This window comes from Sarcophilus harrisii, chromosome 4, assembly GCF_902635505.1.
Source record: "Sarcophilus harrisii chromosome 4, mSarHar1.11, whole genome shotgun sequence".
Lineage (NCBI taxonomy): Eukaryota > Metazoa > Chordata > Mammalia > Dasyuromorphia > Dasyuridae > Sarcophilus > Sarcophilus harrisii.
In genome coordinates, this window is record NC_045429.1 from 359,809,572 (window position 1) to 359,830,150 (window position 20,579).

The window sequence follows — 20,579 nt, forward strand, 5'->3', positions numbered from 1 at the left end:
TTGCCTCAGAGTCCAGAGACCTATATTTTGAATCCCAGTGTTGGTAGCCTCTCAACAGAGAGATGGGGGGGGGGTAGAAGATTAGCATCCTGTGACCCAGAGTTTTTAAGAATTATGATTATGATCACAATTATATTGGTGAGTCAGATGGATGTGTCATATATACTGAATTCTTTTATCTATGAGCCTGAGCCAATTCTGTCCCCCTAAATTTCTTTTAGGAGCCAAGAGTGCTTGTGATTAGTAACATTTCTTTTTTATTCTGAAGATTGGGAAAGGAAGCAAGCATTAAAGAGAGATGATAGCTAGTAATGATAATCTCTGGAGTGGAAGAATATTTTGTCTAATTCCTTTTTCATTTTTTTTCTTTATACTATAAATTTGATGATGTACTTTGTGTTTAAATCAATATAAATCCAGTTGCATTTGGGAGAGCAAATTATTCCCAAAGAGATAAAAACTGAAACCAAGATATAATGGTATTAGAATTTATCTTGTGACTATTTCTTCCATTAGGCCAGGACTGACAAAGGGTTGCAATGCCATTTTAGTATTAATACTATCGTATTAATCAATACTATTGTAGAAGATAGCATCTTATGCTTTTCCCCCCTTTTCTTGAGCCCTTTCTAGTGAACAATAGGGAGAGTGCAGCACATTAGAGGTGCCTATCTTCAGAAACCCTGTGATAGGTAGGAAACATTCAGAGTGCCCACCTGTTGGCTATCAAAGATATCTGTATTTTGAGCTAACTGAAATTTGTCCTAGTGATCAATCAAGAAACACTAAAGTATCTATGATCTACTGTGATGTACACTGTGCCACGTGTGAGAATTTTTTTAACAAGGCAAAATACAATCTTTATGCTCAAACAGTTCAATAAAATTCAAAAGATGGAGGAACAACAAGAGAAAATTCCATTCTACATCTAATTCTCATTACCAGAGAGAAACTTGTTGCTGGGGAGGAAATGATAGGAACCTTGGGGGGGAACTGATGACTCAGTTGTAGAGTTTGTGATAGAGGAATGGAGTATGAGTGGAAAGCATGATGTCAAAAGGGTTCAGAGGAAAAGTAAAATGATCTCATGGAACAAAATGCTTCAAGAAAAGATGCTCAAGAATGGAATTCTGAAGTCGCAAAGAGAAACAATTCAAACCAGGAAGAAAAATGAGATTTGTCTAAAGATATCTATGTGCATGAGCAATAAACTTGCCAACTAACTTAAATTTTAAAAAAAGAAACATACAGAAGAGGGAAACAGGGTCAGGCAACAGAAAAAGGATATAAAACTATTGGCAAGGTCCTATAAAAAACAATGTTAAGAATGTCCAAAGTCAGAATGAACTGAGGTTGGCAAGTGAGGTTAAAGACATGTTCTATGTTTAATACCTTTGAGAGTCTGATGCTTGAAAAGGGAAGGGAAATAGAAGCCAGGGAATATTCCTAGGTAAAAATTTTGAGTGGAGGCAATGAACCACAGAAACATAGGAGAGTTTTTCATCCACTTCTGTCCACACATATAGGCCTCTACTGGATATGAATTCAAAACCAGTAAGATTTACATGCAATACATGAATTTGGTCATATTCCTTGGGTTATAAAATACTCAGTCCACCCCATTTCATTTAATTTTTTCCTATTTATAGGAAATTTAACTATAACTATTATATATATTACATATAAATGTAATTTCTTTTTAAAAAATTTAATTCACTTTTTAAGTGATAAATTCAGCAAACATTCACAAATATGCACATTTCAGAATACAAAGAATAGGAAAAGAGCATTGTATTGGTTCTGGAGACCTGTGGGGACATAGAGTAAATAGGATCAGGAATCCTTATATAGACCACACCTAGGAGAAACCCACTAAGAAGGAATGAAAACCTCATTGCTTCCTTCCTGTTTTTTTATAATTACTTGCCAGGTGGAATTTCCCAAATCTATAATCTTTCCCTGTAGTCTTTCCTCTCATCTAACTGTCTGGAAGTGGATGGATGTGGATGAGGAGGGGAAATCATTAGGTTAAGCATTAATATTGGAGCTTATTGAAAATGGAGCATAGATGTAGTAGTAAGGCAGGAACTTACCTGAACACGCTCACTATTCCAACTATAACTATAATTATAGTTATAACTTCCAAACAAGTATAAAATGACATTTTAAAATGAATTTTGGAGTTGTGGAATAAAAAAAAGAATGGAGTGAAACAACTTTCCAGTCTAAGACAACTTAGAATGTCAGCAGGAAAGGTCTATCTCAATGAGATAAAAGGGGAGTGTAATCTTGGCCAGGTGGCATCTGAATTAACTAGCAGCAAGGTCCTGAAGCCCAGGATAAGCCAGAAGCAAGCCTTGTGCCTTAGGCACAGATTAGCAGCAAGTCTCATGATACATACTCATGATACTTAAGCAACATACTCATGATACAAAAAGTTTGAGGCAGTAACCCTTCTGCCTCAGGAGCAGAGCTCAACTTTAATATAAAGTTAAAAGTTGCAGAATAGACTGGAAAAAATGAGCAAAATCAAAACCAAGTCAAACCAAAATGAAAGAACCTGTCCATAGAAAGTTACTATGGTGACAGGGAATATCAAAACACAAATAATTCAGAAGACAACATCTACATGGAAAGCTTCAAAGAAAAATGTAAATTGGTCTCAGGGCCAAAAAAAACTCTTGGGAGAGTTTTAAAAAAGAATTTTAAAAATCAAATGAGAGAAGTAGAAGAAACTTGAGGAAAAATGAGTGATATAAGAAAATTATGAAAAAAGTAAATAGCTTAATAAAGTAAATACAAAAAAATAAAAAAGATATACAAAAAATTCACTGAAGAAAACAATTCTTAAAAAACAGAATTGACCAAATGGAAATGGAGGTGCAAAAACTCACAAAGAAAACATTACAGCTTATTTAAATTTTATTTTTGTTTTGCTGTGAAACAGGTCTATTTCAATAAATAACAGCCATTAGAAAGAAAATGAAATTTTTTTTTTTTTTTTTTTTAGATTCAGGCCTTGGCTTCAAATGTCATATATAAATCCCTAAGTTTGCATAACAAGCAAGATGAGGTAGTACTTTTAATATAAATCAAATAAGTCTGGGCTGGAGCCATTTACAGAGAACTTGTAATCCTTTTAAGGAGAGAATACTTGGGAATTAAATGTAATGTACCTCCTTCAAGTAGTAGTGGTCAGGTTATTGCTTATATGTAGGGCCTAGTTTGGAATAAAATTAGGCCCTTGGCTTTTGAGGGAACCCTTGAAAGGATGCTTTGCCTAGGATTTTAGATTTTATATACCTGAACCTGTAAGATCCTGGAGAAATTTGGGCAAAAAAAGTTTTAGGTTATAATGCACAGTAGATTTTTTTTTTTTTCCCAATGTGTATTCCCTCAGACATCAGTTCTGTTGATACTGACCTACTGATACTTATACTGATATTATCCTGTATTATAGAGTTCTCTGTAAGTACTGATATTAAGTTAAATGTAAGAATCAATAGAATATATTGTTTATATCATTCCTTTTGCATTTAAATAGACCCAGACTGCTTGCCTTTGTGAAAATAAAATGCTTTTCAATTTTTTAGGGTGAGAATGTTTGTGCCTAAAATCCATAAGTAGATGATATTTCATCCTACTTTTATAAGAGAATAAGTGCTTATTAAGCACCTCATTTATTCCAAGCAGTATACAAGTGCTTTACAAATATTGTCTCATTTTAGACACAAGTTGTTTCTGTGTCTTCATGACCATTATTAGCTCTAGTTTATAAATAAGGAAACTGAAGTAGAGTTTGAGTGAACTTTCTCAGGGTCATCCAGGTAATAAGTATCTAAAGGCAGATCTGATCTTAGGCTTTATTTTTCTGAACTACTATTCAGGGGGTCCTCAAACTCTGGCCCACAGGCCAGATGCGGCAGCTGAGGACAATTATCCCCCTCATGCAGGGCTACGAAGTTTCTTTATTTAAAGGCCCACAAAACAAAGTTTTTGTTTTTACTATAGTCCGGCCCTACAATAGTCTGAAGGACAGTGAATTGGCCCCCTATTTAAAAAGTTTGAGGACCCCTGAGATGCATCAACTGGGTGGTGGGTGAGTCTGCAATTACAGATAATTTACTCTGGCAGTAGCAAGGATCCATGGTGAGAATTTCAAGAGCCCTTTGGAATAAGACCCCAGAGGAAATTGCTTGGATCTCTATGGGAATCGTCTATAGGACAGTGGGACCTCTGAATTTTTTGTCTCATGTGGAAAGGAACACTTTTTTGTCCAGACCTTCGATGAATGGCCTTATGAAATGAGAGAATCATTGGAGAAGTTTCTATTCAAGCAGTTCTCTCATCTGATAATGAGGTAATGTAATGCCAAAATTCCCTTTTAATGGGGTGACCAGTTCCTCCAGTTGTCCTATTTTGTAATTCTGCCTTAAGGTTATAACCGTCCCTTCTTAATGTTTGAGATAAAGGTTTTATAGATATTCCTTAATGTCATTAGAATATCAGTAACCTCCTTCTATGAGGTTATCCCCACCTAGGTCCCTCTATTGTTGTTATTCCATAAAAGGCTCCCTGCCCAGAGACTCGGGGCTATATTCTTTGAGATGATAGTCTCGTCTAGCCCTGGGATCAACATGGATCCCAGTATTTCTCTCCATTTAATAAATTATTGAATTGGTCTCTAATTTCTGTCTTGCTCAGTTTCTTTGGCATTACAGTAACACCAATTTGACTCCATGCCAGATTCCTCTAGGTAGAGCCCCATGTTATTTGGAAAACTCATTTGGATCATATTTCCATTGGATATGGGAAACCAGTTTTCCTCACTGTTTTTTTTTTTTTTTACTCATGGACTGAGAAAGGTTTTAGAAGGCTAAGAGGAAGCAAGCAGAGAATTTGGGTACACTCTTTCAGGGGCCCTCAAACTTTTTAACTAGGGGGCCAATTTACTGTCCCTCAGACTGTTGGAGGGCTGGACTAGAGTAAAAATAAAAACTTTGTTTTGTGGGCCTTTAAATAAAGAAACTTCATAGCCCTGGGTGAGGGGGATAAAGGTCCTTAGCTGCTGCATCTGGCGGTGGGCCGTAGTTTGAGGACCCCTGGAGTAAATGCTTCTTATTTTGTTCAATTTGCAAAACTTTGTTTTGGTGAATATTTTTAATTTTCTTTTATACATATGGGATTGTACATCTATATTGTCTGTTTTGAGTCTTAACTGTATGATACTAGGGAAACAAGTGAATGGACATTGCTTATGTCTCTTCACATACTCAGAGAATTGTTCTGAAGGACTGTATTAAAAATGTACTTTTGCCTATTTGTCAAGAATGGTAAATTTCAAATTCAAAATGTATAATGGGGTCCTGGGACTCTAGATCGGGAGTCTTGGATCTAGGCTTAGGCCCCAATCACTTAACATAGAAGCATCTTATTTTTCTGTGTTCCCTGACCATGTGAGGGAGAGTAGACACTTTCGAATGGCTGTGTAGTCAGAGCAGCCTATATTTTTAAAAATTGCTAGATTAGGACATTCTTTCCCATGCAATGTTTCCTGCTGTATCCAGAGGGCAAAGATCACATAGTTCACACACAGCACTGAATCAGGAAACGGGGAAGATTTATTTCCTTCTGCTTGTGGTTTGGGGTTTCTGTTTTTGTTCCGCTTTGTCTGTCTCAGCCTGAAGTGCTGACAAATCCCACTATAACCAGAAGTTCAAGTCAAGGCCACATTGGAGCCAGGATTCCAGGTAGGATCTTCTAGTTAGCCAGTCGGCCTAGCAGGGAAACCCCTGAGAAGCCAGGGTGAGTGGGACTTGAGACCAAGAAGAGTTTTGGACTTGGAATTTGGTATTGTGCTTTATAGGAAATGAGATAAACTGTGGACCATAGCCCTTCCCCCTTTCCCAGAGACTGAGGTGGTATTGAAGAAGGAAGGAAACTGTTCTCTTTACTGAAGCTGTGTTCCCTTTAAGATTATCACTCTTAGAGATTGCGTCCCCTTTTCTGATCTCAGAGATCAGGATCTCCCAGGCTCTAAGGAGTCTAGAGACAGAGCCCATCCTCCCAGGATAAGAGAAGCAGTAGTATTCAGAAGCAAATCAACTCTCATAGAAATTCTCATTCATTTGAGGAATCCTGGTCTGATCAGCTTGGCTTGTCCCAGCCCCAACCAAAATACCCAATGTAACAGCTTCCTAGAACTAAGCTCTTTGAAGAAGGCCTAAAGTATTTTGCTCAGCTGCTAGGACCCTTCTGCACGCTGAGAAAGCATTCTTAGTGACAAATTCCATTTCCCTAAAAGGTCTTTGCCATTATAGAAGTTAGTCCCTCAGCAAACTGGTTTCTATCCAACAATAAACTTTCATTTTGCAATTAATAATTTGGGAATAAGTGAATTCTTTAATTTTAAATCTGTGGCAGATTAAAGGGGATATTTTAACAACTCTCTTATTGCCACTAACCTCATGGCCACCAGGAATTGAAGGTATTCAAACCTCATCATTATGAGGTATGTGTGTAAAAGATTAAACCTCTGACATATTGGGATGCTAATTTTGTACATATGTAATCCTATCTTTTAAATAAATATTTTTTTTTGTAAAATGAACCTGATTTTAAGTGATTAAATGGAACTGGGTTGCAGGGACCCATCCTTTGCAATTGAGGAATACCACCAGTAGTTACTGGAGTCATTGGCAGAGATCTTATATCTCATCCTCCAAACTCCAAAAAGGATAATGGAGAATACTGAGGGAGAGGTTTTATGTAGTACACCTGGCTTTTAGGCAATGGGAATCAAGATGATCAAGTATACACAAAGATTCCTGATAATCCCTAAAGTTTCAAGTATATCAGGATCAGTCACGGCTGTTCAGGATTGCATTTCTGTTAGATAAGATTGGTGATGGCAGGTTTATTTATGCCATTGCTACTCAGTTACAGAGGAAAGCTCAGAAAGCCAGATTCTTTCCAACTGAAGGAGGCTGAGTTACTGTAACTAATCAATCAACAAATACTTATTAATTGCCTAATATATGCCAGACAGGATAGATGGGTGGTGCAGGGGGCAGAGTACTGGGCCTGGAATCAAGAAGACTCATCTTTCTGAGTTCAAATTTGGCCTGAGACACTTAACTAGCTCTCTGATTCTGAACAAGTCACTTCACCCTGTTTGCCTCAGTTTCCTCATCTGTAAAATGAACTAGAGAAGGAAATAGCAAATCACTCCAGTATCTCTGCCAAGACAACCTCAAATGGAGTCATGAAGAGTTAGCCTGACTGTCAGATATGGTGCTAGGTGCTGGGACTATAAATTAAAAAAAAAGAAAGGTAGTCTCTAGTTCAAGAAGTTTACAATCTAATGGGGGAAGAAAACATATGAAAGCTCTGTTTTTGGTGAGCAAATAGTGTTGATTCCTATACTCTGTTTTCCATTATCCCAGGTACTTGGACCCCTGAACTTCCATAATTCTCTGCATGACATCCAGAGAAGTTTCATCCCTGTTTCATTTGTACACAAACACCCAAGACATAAAATTCAAAAGATCATATTGAGCTTGGATCCTGAGGAAAAACAACAGATTCTGTTCTTTAAACCTAGAGATCATATCTCTAACATGGATCAGTTTCCAGGAAAGATATTAACAGAGGGTTTATGGGACTAATATTACCTGGGAACATGGAAACTCTCTCTCTTGAAGTTAATAGTTCTATGAAGTTTGAATCCAATTTTCTAAAGGATCAGTCAGTGACCAAAACTTCTTTCTTTGTCTATGGTAGGTGAAGACACTATGCTCAGATGCCCAACCCCTCCCCACGATGGCAGGTTGACCAATACATGTTAAATACGTTAAAGTATATGTTAAATACAACATATGTATACATGTCCAAACAGTTATTTTGCTGTATAAAAAGAGTCGGACTTTGAAATAGTGCACAATTAGCCTGTGAAGGAAATAAAAAATGCAGGCGGACAAAAATAGAGGGATTAGGAATTCTATGTAGTGGTTCATAGTCATCTCCCAGAGTTCTTTCACTGGGTGTAACTGGTTCAATTCACTACTGCTCCATTGGAACTGATTTGGTTCATCTCATTGTTGAAGAGAGCCACGTCCATCAGAGTTGATCATCATATAGTACTGTTGTTGAAGTATATAATGATCTCCTGGACCTGCTCATTTCACTCAGCATCAGTGCATGTAAGTCTCTCCAGGCCTTTCTGAAATATTCCTGCTGGTCATTTCTTACAGAACAATAATATTCCATCACATTCATATACCACAATTTATTTAGCCATTCTCCAATTGATGGGCATCCACTCAGTTTCCAGTTTGTGGCCACTACAAAGAGGGCTGACTTGGGCAGATTTTCACAGAACTAGACAAACAAAATTATTTTAGGAGCACACAACATAGAGAGCACAGAGATAGTTAAGGAAAGGCATCCAGGGATAAGATACTATAATATCTGAATCAATCAGCCCCTCAGGAGATCAGAAGACTCTGTCTCTTTCATTTCTCCTCCTTCTCAATGTAACATTTTTTTCTCCTTCCCAATTTTTCCTCCTAACCCAAAGTAAATACATTTTCTCGTGAGATAGAATTTTGCTATATAAATGGAGTTTGGGTTTCCCTCAGGGCATGGACACTTTCTCCACACATGATCTATTTCTCTAATTGTCCCTCCTTCTTAGGGCTACCAGGAGTTGAGTCCATTCAACTGAATGAAATGTCTGGTTCTCCAAACCACTTGTCTACTTATGAATCCACAGGCTAAGACAAAATGGTCCCAAATTATGTGATTCATTTATCCCTGATATTTAAAAAGTTTGGGCAACTAGGTGACATAGAGCACCGGTCCTGGAATCACAAAGTTCAAATTTAGCCTTAGGAAGGAACTAACAGAGGGATGGGTGGGTAGAAGGAAAATTTTCATGGAGAAGATAATGTTTGATCTGTCCCTTGAAGAAATATAGGAATTCTATGAAGTTAGACATGACAATGCATAGTTGATACCCAGCTGTGAAAGATTGGCTATTTTCAGCAGTACAATGATTCAAAACAACTCTGAAGGACTTACAATGAAAAATGCTAACCATACCCAAGGAAAGAACTGATTGTGTCTGAAGATAGATTGAAGCATTTTTTTAAACTTTATTTTTCTTGAGGTTTTTTTTTGGGGGGGGGAGAAACCTATGTTTTCTTTCAAACATGACTTTTATGGAAATGTTTTGCATAACTTCACATGTACCCTTTCAGTGAGGGAGGTGGGATAGGGTAAGAAGGAAGGAAAGGAGAAAATCTGGAACTCAAAGTTTTAAAAACAAATGTTAAGAATAATTTTACATTTAAGTAAGGAAAAATAAAATATTAAATTAAAAATAAAACAAAAACACTGATATCAGAGAAGGAGTACCTTATGTGAAGAGCAGAGAAAAGATTAGATTGACTCAAAGAGTAGAGGAAGAAATCTATAATAAGATTAGAAAATTAGGTTAGGATTAGGTTGTAAATCTAAATAGAGATATTTATATTTTATCTTAGTGGTAATAGGGAGCCACTAAAGTTGATTGAGTAGTGAATTAACATGGTAATATCTGTGCTTGGGAAAAATTAAGCTCTAGGATTCATATCATAAGATTGGAATAAGAAGAGACTTGAAGTAGAGGGACCAGCTAGGAGATGTTGCAATAATGATATGAGCAAGAGGTGAGGAAGGCCTGAACAAAGATAGTAATTGTGGAAAAAAAGAAGAGGTTGGATATGAATGAAACTATGGATGCAGAAACATGAAGATTTGACAAATGAATAGATATGTGAGATAAGGGGTAGAGAAGAGTTGAAGGTAATGCCTTATACTAATAGTAGCCACATTGCATAAGATTGCAGTGTTTTTGTAAACCTTAATGTAAAATTCATATAAACATGAATTATTATAACATGAATTAATAATTACAATAAATAAGAATTATAATATCAATTCAACAAGTATTAAGAACCCTGGGAAGTGCTGAGGAAAACAAAAAGAAATAAGACGTAGTTCCCTAACCTTATGCATTGCATGAACTAGTAAAGGGCCTGGGACATACCCAGAAACACACACACACACACACACACACACACACACACACACTCATACTCATTCACATACACACACACTAACTATAATAAAGAGTAGAATGGAAAAGAAACAGAAGAGATAACAAGGTGATTTGGTCACAAGTATCACAAAAGCAATACTTTTGACCAATCTGGACAGTGTAAGTGCACAGAATAAATCTTGTTTTTTTTAATCCTTTCTAAAGTAGCAATGTGAAGTTTCTATGCACTTTAAAGCCAAATTAAAAAGAAAAAAGAAAACCACATCAGTTTGTTTTTGATAAGGATGGGTAAATCTGGAGGGGGTAGAGTAAGGAAATTTAAGGAAAAGCAAAACATATCTCTAACCACTAGGGAGAGCATATGAGCAAGATCAAGAGCTTTGGGGCTCCAAGCCCTGCCATCTTACTACCTGTGACTTTATTAAGGTTGACACTAGAATGAAAGAAATTCTCTAGTTGTGAATAAGTTTGCATGCTTGAAATCTCTCATTCTCTGCCTTGGACTAGGTTGCTAGATGAAAAATTCATAGTATAGACTTTCCCTCAACTCTTCCCTTGTCTTTTCTTATCATCTCAGTTTTATAACAAGGGGAATGAAATAAATTTAGGTTCAAATTTGTATGCACATTTTTCTAAACTTTCTCCTTTGCATTTTTCTTCTTTTGTTTTTAAAATAAACTTCATCTTCAAAGCCTATGACTGTCATTTGGGGCTCGAAGATGATTTTTTTTAATAAAAAAAAAAATTTGTATGCATATGCATCCTGCAAAGATAGAACAATAAAGTATATTTTTTCTTTCTTTTTGGCTCTTGTCCTCTCTCCTTCTGTGGTGCTGGAAGGAAAATAGTATTCTGTCATTTAAGGAACAGGATCCCATTTGTCTGTTCCCTGGTAAAAATCAGACAGTCTCAAAGTTGATGACCATCAGTATAAATTACAACAAGAGTTTAAGTAACAGAGATATGAGAAGAAATAGGGAAACCCAAACTCTTGCCTATCAGAGGAGTATCTAGTAGTTTGGGCTAACAAGCAAGGAGTTTTATAGATAAAAGCAGGAGTGAAGGGATTTATAGGAAAATGGGGGAAATGTCTTCCTAAATGGACAGAGAAGGGGAAATAATACATGTTAGCCAAGCTAATGTTCCTCGCTGGACTTGGGACCTATAAGTCACTATCTTGTTCCATGACTTACTTCGTTACCAAGTCTCATAATCCATCAATTCCTGATCCAGTTGTCTCCATCACCCTTAACTATCCATGAATGAAATAGAATGGAGTCTTGGGGACATCCTGATTTGAGCCTCTCTCAGCTCCATACAACGTTTCTTGTAACCATTCTGTTAGTTTTTTTTTTTTTTTTTTTTTTAATTCCATGCAATTCTATGGATAAGACCACAAGGAACTCAATAACTCTGGATAATGTCTGGTTTGTAACCAATCATTTCTGATTACCAAATTTCAGGGAAATGACTGTGGGTAGAGTAAAATTTTATATATATATATATGGAAATGTATCATGTATTTTATATTTACACACACACACACACACACACACACTTTATACTTTATTGGCTTAAAGTTCACCAAACAGCCACATACTCCCAAGATTGGGTTCTCATGGGCTAGACCCCTGATACATATGTATTTGGTTAATTTAATGTATTTATAAAATCATCATGTTTGGTCTTTTCATAAACAAATTAATTTTCCTTCCTTTCCTCCCTCCTTCCCTGCTTTACTTCCTTCTTCTTTCCTTTCCTCCCTTCCTTCTTCTTTCCCTCCCTTCCTCCTTCCTTCCCTCTTTCCTTCCTTTCTCCTTTCCCTCCCTGTCTCCCTCTTTTTTTCCTCTCTCCCTCCCTCCCTCTTTCACCAAGGTTTGACAAGAAATTCCCTCTGGGAAAGAAAGCTTTATTCCCTGCCCCATTTCCCACCCTAATTTTGATGCCTCCTACTCAGTATTTATTCAGTTTATTGTGATTTGGTAGTTATTAGTGATTACATTATTGAATTAAGCAGAACTGGATTAAGTTTAGATTAGTTATATATATGTGTGTATGTAAATTCTGTTAGGATGAGTTATATCTGTTAGAATCAAAGAATCTCATGCATTAGTGATATTGATATTAATTATAACATTGTAGATTATAGGATAAAATCATGATTGTCTGTTACAACTTGTTACAGCAGCATTAACACCCCTCATCCCTATGAACTATTTTCAGTGCTTCATTATGACCTTTTCTTTTACACACAAATTCTTTATTTCCTAGCTTACTGACCAAAACAGCAGGTGTTTTATTTCCTATGAAAACCTCTAATGAGGAAGCAAGCACCTCTGCACACATTTGCAAGAACCAAGACAATTGCAATCTATTAAAAACTTTACAAAATAATATGTTTGTTAAAGATATATAACTCTGATTTTGGAAATAAGGATATTTGTCAGGCCCACCACCTATGGTAGGCCTTCATCCTTGCTGAAGAATATTAATTTCTATGTTATTTGTGACCTGTATCACTTGCTCTGGCAAAAATCATCCCCGTTGATTTGCTGGGAACAGTAAATATTTCTCTGAGTGGGTGACTGAGAATAGATTTCTGTGATTTTTGAAGGCCAAGAATGTTAGGTGTTAACAAGATGTTAATGAGTCGTTAAACTAATTGTAAGTAATCAACTCTGCTTTGATCCCTTTACTGTAGAAACACCTCTTTGATTAAAGTTAAAGAAGGAAGAAGGAACAACAGTCACAACACAACACAAATCACAACAGTGATTTGTCAATAAATTAGCCCTTCTTCCAGAGGTATTATATAGCTAAACATTGGGTAAATATGAAAAAGGAAGAAAGTATAAGCTAAGAGTTTCTTGTTGTTGTTCCTCATCCTTAGATGCAGAAAGGGAATTTCTTTCTTCTTCCTAAAACTGCCAACAGCTTCTCCTAAATGAGTAGGATTTGCTGTATCTAGTCAGGGAGAAGAGACACTTCTTCCAGAGAGACACAGATTTAGGAGAAAGTAGCTTCAAGTAGTGAACTGTGGTAATGGAAAGTTGACATGTGGAAAGGAATAGATTTTGAGAGTCCAGCTGAGCAACATATCTGGCAGAGACATTGAACTTAAGGAACTGTGTTAGGATTCTATGAAGAAAGAAAGTATTTTCTGACCCTACAACATCAGAAATTGTGAGTTGCTTTTTTCTTAAATCCTAAGTGTAATTGTCTTTGTTTTATATCCTAAACTAATCCTCACTATGATTGTAACTCTACTGAACTCACTCTTCCTTTGGACACTATGTATACTTGTTGGAGAATATACCCAAGATCTGTGGGGAGAAATGTATTGCAGGAATTATTTTTGTTATTTATCTTAGTTTATCTTTGCTAAGAGTTAATTGTGTCCACCGTCATGAGTGTTGACGAGAAGCATACTGGTGGAGTCCATGAGCTATCTTGTTAGAAGTGTAGACCATTAGTGTTATCTTTAGAATTCAAGGTATCAGTTACACTCTGTGGACCCAATCTTGTAATGTGCATGCAAATCACAGAAACCTCCAAGAATAGATGCTATGCTATATGGAGTCATAAAAAGTAAATCTATTTCATTTTTGTTTGGACATCACCTTACATTCACTTGATGATCTCATGTAATTCTTACAATCCAATGAGGTAGGTAATGTCAGGTGTTTTCCAGTTTACCCCTTCTCTCATGCTTCTGGAAGAGGAGAGAGACTGTGACTACTGATCAGAAAGGTGAAAGGGTTAGAGGTCTTTAATTAGGACTATGTCTAAAAGTTGTCTATCATTATAAGGTAAATCTTCCTAAAAGCTGGATCCAAGAAACTACTGCACCAGAGAGATTTTCCTAGGATATACCCAATTCGTTGTACACACAAGTGGGAAACCCAAATCCAATAATCAGGAGCATGATGAGAGATATGTAATTTTAAGAGTGTATCCTAGCATTCAATAATACCAGCTGTCAATAGATGGTATGGGAGATGGAGAATACATTGTGATGTCATTAGAGAGGAGAATATGGGTATATTTTAGAAAATGGATCAGAAGTGTGCTTTAAAAAGGCACTTGGGATGGAAAATATTAAGCACACCCAGAGAATGAACTATGGAGACTGAATATGGATTGAGGCAAAGTATTTTCACTTTTTGTTTGTTTATTTTTTCCTCACAGTTTTTCCCCCTTTTGCTCTGATTTTTCTTGTACAACATGACAAATATGAAAATATGTTTAAAAGGATTGTACATATATAACCTATATCAGATTGTTTGCTGTCTTGAAATGGAGGAAGATAGGGGAGGGAGGGAGAAAAATTTAGAAACAAGAGTCTTACAAGAATGAATGTTGAAAATTATCTTTATATGTATATGGAAAATAAAATATTATTGGAAAAACTTCCATTAAAAAAAGAAAAAAATCATTTTGGCACTCTTCACAGAGGATAGACTAGAAAGAGAAGAATCTTGAGGCAGGTAGACCAATTTAGGAAGTTATGCAATAGTTCTGATAAAAAGTGACTAGCATATAAACTGCAATGATGGTCGCATCACTGATGTGGAAAAGAAAAGGTGAAAGATATGTTGTGGAAGAAGAATTTCTAAGATTTGGCAATTGATAAGATATGAAGGATGAGGGAGATTGAAGAGTTGAGATCAATTCCTAGACCACGAACCTGAATGATTGGAAGAATAGTGATGTTTTTGATAAAAACAGAAGGATTCACATGACAGTTGGATTGAGGATAAAGTTAATGGATTCCATTTTGTCCATGTTCCATTTGACTAATTGTGAACTGATAACAATGATGATGATGATGATGATGATGATATAATAAGCTAAGATTGATATAGCATTTTAAGATTTGTGAAGTCCTGTATCTCTATATTGTATTATTTAACCCTCACAAGTAAGTGCTTTTATTATCCCCATATTACAGATGAGGAAATGGACACTGAGAGGGGTAAAATGACTTAACCAGGGTCATACAACTTAGTGTTCAAGATAATATTCAAACTCATTTCTTCCTGATCACAAGTCCACTGCTCTATCCACTGCTCTACCTACCTGTTTGTTAGTGGGTTTTTGACATAGCCCAAATGTCCTTTATCCCTTTGTTCATGAAAGGAATGGTACAATCTTACATAGAAGGAAAACAATATGATATAGAATGAGTCACTATCAAATGTTGACTCCAATCCTGATGATTAATTTAAGAGTTTGAGCAGGAAAAACCATAAACTTGATTTTGGGATAATATTTCTCCTACTCAACCACATCCTCCACTTAATGGTTCCCCCAGCTACTCTACATACATCCTGGCTGAACCTTCAGTATAGCCTGGGTTGTGGTGTGTAACCATCACTCTGAGAAGATAAAACCCAGAAAGTTGTCCTTATCACTACTCAGCACAGTCACTCCCTGACTTCTGGTTGATGCATCAAGAATATTGCCAAGATACCAGCCTTGTAAATCACCAGACAACTCTTTTGTACTATTCACGGGCCTCAGAATATTCTACTCTGTGCCTAAAGAAGGCCCCTCTTGAGGACTTAAGCATCGCAGAAAGAATATAGTGACTAAGATCAGCAATGTGCCTATTCAAATCAGGGCATGAGTCTTTTATGATCACTGATGACATCATGATTCTTTGGGACCTTTGTATTATTCTCTTCTTAATTAGACTGCAAATTCTTTATCTTTATGGATGTATGCTCATTTGTGTTTTGCTTCTTTCTGTTTCTCTTTATTCCCATATTGAAATCAAAAAGTTTCTATGCAGTTCAAGATTTTTTTTTTTTTAATCATTAGAAATTCTTGGAATTTTTTTCTGCTGTTTGATTTTACTGAGATTTTTCTGGGTAAGTAATTCTTAGTTGTAAGGTTATATCTCTGCTTCTTTTTAGTTGTAGCTGCTAAACCTTGTGTGATCTTGACGATGGTTCTTTGGTGCCTGAACTCATTCTTTTTAGTTGCTTCCAGTACTTTTTCTCTGACCTAAAAACTCTTCATTTTGGCTATGACATAGCTGGTGGTTTTTATATTATGATTTATTTTCTGGAGATGACCAGTAGATTATTTTTATTTTCATCATGCTCTTTGGTTGTAAGAAATCTGGGCAGTTCCCACTGATTTTTAAAGAAATGATAGAATCTTTTTGTTGTCATTGTTGTCATAGTTTTCAGGTAATAAAATAATTCTTAAATAATTTCTACTTGATATATTTTTTCGGGTCATTTGCCTTTGGTACGAATTATCTTTCATTTTCTTTTATATTAAAAATCTTTTGATTTTGTTTTAATATTTCTTGTTGTTTAATAGAATCATTAATATATATTTACTCCCCTCTAATTTTTAGGATGGGTGTTACGTAAGTAAAGTTTTTTGTACCTCTGTGCTAAAGTATTACCTCTCTTTTCAAGTCTCTCATCCGTAGCTTTCATTTTTTTCTGATTATTTCTTCTTTGACTTTCATTTCATTTATAATATAATTTAAAAATTCTCCTCCTCAGAGAGGAGGAAGTGAAGATTAAAAAAAAAAGTAGAGCCTAATAGGTAACTATAGTTACTATGTAACTGCATTTTCTGGAGTTCCAAAAAGCCTGGTCCCTAGGATGAAAGTTCTCCTCTTGCAGAGGAAAAGTTTATCAGAGTCAAGCCTATGACTAATACTTTTCTATTTGCAGGAAAAATAGCCAACAATTTTCCCCCAGTTCAATGACTCCATGTCTGAGGACCTCACCATTCTAAAAGAGCTGTGGTATGGATCTCTGGGCTTTAAACAAACAATAAACTGGAACCTATTCTCTCTCCATCTTTTTCTCCCTTCTTCCCTCCCTTCCTCTTTGTCTCTGCCTGTCTCTGCCTCTCTGTTTCTCTTTCTTTGTCTCTGTGGATCACAAAGTCTGCCAATAAATAGCCCCATGAGATTAGCAAAGTGTGTTAGAGATGCTCAGCAGGGAGTACAACCCCCTGGACAGAGATTATATACTTTGCCAGATGAGTACATGACCAATGGACTGATTCAGTGATATCACCAAAAGACACTGATAAACCTGCAGTGTTAGAAGTGTGAAATAATTCTCCTCATGTGGATCCTGGATACACATTCACTCATTCTCCATCCATTCCCCAGTGGATACATATCTACTCTTTGTAATGATACTTTGTATGGGGGGGGGGGGGATGTTTATTGCTACTTTTCTTACCGCACTTTTTCATTAAATGTGTTTACTTTGCACTCTTGTGTTGTTCATTGGACTGATCAAAATAAACATGTTAATGGACTTGTGAATTATGATTTTGAACAAAAGGAGGCTCCTGAAATCATGTAGCTCTTCTGGAGATACTCATTTGTGAGATGAAATGTATTGCAACATGCTGGAAAAATACCGATTTCTTCTTGAACACTGACGACACCCGGTGGCTGAAGTTAGAAAAGCAGTTTTCCCTGGTACCAGGGAGGGCTAGTACTCTGCTTATGAAGAATGAAGTTTGAAGGGTCAGTTCTCTAGACTCCAATATTTGTTTTTTTGATACTGAATTCTTTTTCCAACCTGTTCTGTTACTTCTGGTTAAGTGACTTGTTCAGGATCACAAAGCTAATAAATATCTGAGGCCAAATTTGAACTCAGGAAGAGTCTTCTAGACTCCAGCCTAGGCACTCTATTTGGTTTGTCACCTAACTGCACTATGTGGCCATTCCTAACTGGTTTCCTCTAAAAATAAAGCTATAAGTAGGAGTATTTTGACTCGGGGCAAAATAAATTGTCTAGAATACTGGACAGATGCAATAGGAGAGGAAGCGTTTTGATCTTCATCTTGCATAAAGATCTAGGCAGGCCCCACAAAAAGGAAAACTATGGTAATGAAACCCTGAGGGAATGGCATGGATTTAATACAATAAAGTCTGGAGGGAGACTGAAGTGTGAATGTTAGTTAATATTGGCTGCCACTACCCATTTTTCTGGGCAAAGAATTGGAAAAGGAGCAGATGCCCATCCATTGAAAAATGGCTGAATAAGTTATGGTATATGAAAGTAATGGAATATTATTGTTCTACAAAAATGATGAACAGGCTGATTTTAGAAATGTCTGGAAAGATTTACATGAACTGATGCTGAATGAAGCAAGTAGAACCAGGAAAACATTGTACACAGCAATAGCAAGATCATACAATGATCAACTATTTTAGACTTGGTTCTTTTCAGAGGTTCTGTGATTCAAGGCAATCCCAATAAACTTTGGATGGAAACACCGTCTGCATACAGAGGGAAAACTATGTAGACTGAATGTAGATCAATGCATACTATTTCCACTATTTTTTCCATTTTCTTCTGTTTTCTTTCCTCTTATGATTTTTCCCTTTTGTTCTCATTTTTATCTCCCTCTGATACATATAGAAATATATATATATATATATATATATATATATATATATATATATATACCAAATAAATATACATGTATAACCTAAAAATATTTTACAGGTAACTGGGAAAAATAATAAATATATTTTTAAAAAATATTGTTTGCCACTAGAGAGAAATATTTTATATACACTTAGAGCCTCAGTATCTTAGGCTAAAGCCCTATTTTCTCCAAGCTAGCTCCAAAATGCTTACAATTGGGGAACACCTATCAAACTGTGCATATCCTTTGATCCAGCAGTGTTATTACTGGGCTTACATCCCAAAGAAATTTTAAAGAAGGGAAAGGGACCTGTATGTTCAAGAATGTTTGTGGCAGCCCTCTTTGTAGTGGCCAGAAACTGGAAACTGAGTGGATGCTCATCAATTGGAGAACGGCTGAATAAATTGTGTTATATAAATATTATGGAATATTATTGTTCTGTAAGAAATGACCATCAGGATGATTTCAGAAAGGCCTGGAGAGACTTACATGAACTGATGGTGAGTGAAATGAGCAGGATCAGAAGATCATTTTATATACTTCAACAATACTATATGATGGTCAATTCTGATGGACGTGGCTATCTCCAGCAATGAGATGAACCAAATCAATTCCAATGGAGCAGTAATGAATTGAACCAGCTACACCCAGCGAAAGAACTCTGGGAAATGACTATGAACCACTATATAGAATTCCCAATCCCTCTATTTTTGTCCACCTGCATTTTTGATTTCCTTCACAGGTTAATTGTACACTATTTCAAAGTCCGATTCTTTTTTGTACAGCAAAATAACTGTTTGGACATGTATACATATGTTGTATTTAACTTATACTTTAACATATTTAATATGTATTGGTCAACCTGCCATCTGGGGGAAAGGGTAGGGGAAAGAAGGGGAAAAGTTGGAACAAAAGGTTTTGCAATTGTCATTGCTGAAAAATTACCCATGCATATATCTTGTAAATAAAAAGCTATAATTAAAAAAAAACAATTGGGGAACATCAACAATTAAGATTAATTATCATCTGATATGATTCTAGGAAGTTCAGGGTCAATGCAGGTGATATCCAAGTTTACCATCTCCCAGAGCTTGGTTTTAAGATGAAAAAAAAAAAAAAAGCCATGTTTCCCCTTTGCCTGCCTCCCACTTCAATTGAGTACACTCACAACAGAGCCAAAGACAAGACACCACTTATATTAGTAGATCAAACAGAGTCTTAGGCTCAGGGTCCTATCACCCCAATCGAGGTAGAAATTGAAGTTTCCAGAGAGTCTAGAACTCATTTCTTCCCATTCAAGTCTGTATTCTTCTCAGAATAGACTCTATAGATAGTTTCCTTACTCAAAGTTATATGAAGTATCATAGTACCATTGAAACAACATTGGATAAAATTTAATTTTAAAAAAGTATTTTGGAATCTTGGCAAAGTCACGTTAGTTTTCTTTGCCTCCATTTGCAGGTTTGTAGGTTTTTAAGTTTTATTTTTGATTTATGGAATAAAAGCACTTCTATCACACAGTACTATAAAAAGATTATTATATATAAGTTTGCAAATCTCCTATGCATAACTTGCTATTCCTTTCAAATATACAACAAAATTGTCATGTAAATTTGTTTATTCCTCACCCAAAATGGCTCTCATTAGACACACATGTAAATTTATCCTATACATATATTTAGCAGTTCTTTATCTGGATGCTGATAGCATCTTTTTTTCATATGTCCTTTACATAGTTATGATGTGTAAAATGAGAGGGTTGACCCTGGAGTTAGGAATATTCATCTTCCTCAATTCAAATCTGGCATGAGACACTACCTATATCACCTTAGGTAAACCACTTAACTGTGTTTGCTTCAGTTATCTTATTTACAAAACAAACCAGAGAAGGAAATGACAAATCATGCCAGTATCTTTGCCAGGAAAACCCTGAGGTCAGAAAGAGTTGGCCATGACTGAAAACTACTGACTAAAACCAGAGGCTAGATTAGCGGGGAAATCTGGTGACATCTAATGGGCTATAGCAAAATTGCAACTTCATTTAAAAATGGTC